The sequence below is a fragment of the Arachis duranensis genome, chromosome 8 (genome assembly GCF_000817695.3).
Source record: "Arachis duranensis cultivar V14167 chromosome 8, aradu.V14167.gnm2.J7QH, whole genome shotgun sequence".
Classification (NCBI taxonomy): Eukaryota; Viridiplantae; Streptophyta; class Magnoliopsida; order Fabales; family Fabaceae; genus Arachis; species Arachis duranensis.
Window position 1 is genome coordinate 22,908,454 of NC_029779.3, and position 1,288 is coordinate 22,909,741.

The window sequence follows — 1,288 nt, forward strand, 5'->3', positions numbered from 1 at the left end:
ATTGCTTTGTTTCCCATATGCTTAAATAAAAGAGTTTGGTTTGAATTGAAAAGTAAAATATCCAATGTTGCATAAGTATGAATGGAAATTGGTGGTGGTATATGTGTTTGATTAAATGCATAACTCATGAAATAATTGTTGCATAATATCATTCTTATTCAATTGTAAGTTAGCTTGCTGTTACAAAGATTCTTATTAATAATGAAAAAGCCCTTGGTAACAAAAACAGAAAGAAAAGGGAAAGAAAAAGCCAAAATGGCAAGAAAAACAAAGAATAAAGGTTGGACACCAATAGCTTGAATCTTAGGACATATGCCTGTGGTGTTCTTGTACTAAGATCTTCTTGGATGAGTAAATTCTAAGGGGTATTTTGAAACCCGGTCACTTAGATCAACTGATTTGGGATGGCCAATTGAAAATCCACAATAAAGAGCAACTTAGATACAAAACATTTAGTTATCCAAAGAGATGCTGGGCATCAATGATCCTAGGAAGAATTAGCAAGCCAAGTGTCTGTGGTGGAGAGATGTTGAGCAAAAAGAAAAGAAACAAATAAAGCAAAAGGCTATGCTGCAGCATTTGACACCCAACCTCTAAAAGAATAATAAGCTTGTTAAAGCATTATAAACCAAGAAAAGTTAGCAAGGGAGGAATCAAAAAGTGAGTCTTATAACAGCAAGTTTAGCAAACCTTTGATGCAAAATGTATATCATGTAACAAGAGCAATAACTTGAGTTGTCATTGTCTGCATAAATGCCCCATAGATCAAGTTCTGCTATCTGCATAATAAGGATAAATATCCTTTAGGAACAAAGAAAAGGAGGTCCAGAACCTAAACCCTCCTTGAAGCAAAAATAGAAGATGTCAAGCTAATGACAATAAAAGAGTGCTTGTTGGGAGGCAACCCAACCTGAGGTAGTTTTCTTTTCCATAGCTTTTTTAATAAAAATGTTGAGTAATTGGTATGCCTTGCAAGGAGCTAAGCTTGGTGTTGCACACCAAAACAATTTGAGGGAGAATGAAAACTTCTAAGTTTGGTGTTCCACCAAAAATATCATTTAAAAACACATTTTCACCTCTTGCATGATTCTGGCTCCAAGCAATCAAACACATTATTCAACTGTTGAATTGTTTTCTAGCTTTAATTTCATTCACCTTTAGCAAGGATACATGGTTTCAATTATGGTTAACTTGTTACATCTGAGGAAGTGGCAAACAATTAAGTTTGGTGTCCCTACACCAAAAATCAATCCTGGAGCCACACTCAGTTTATACACACTAACCATAT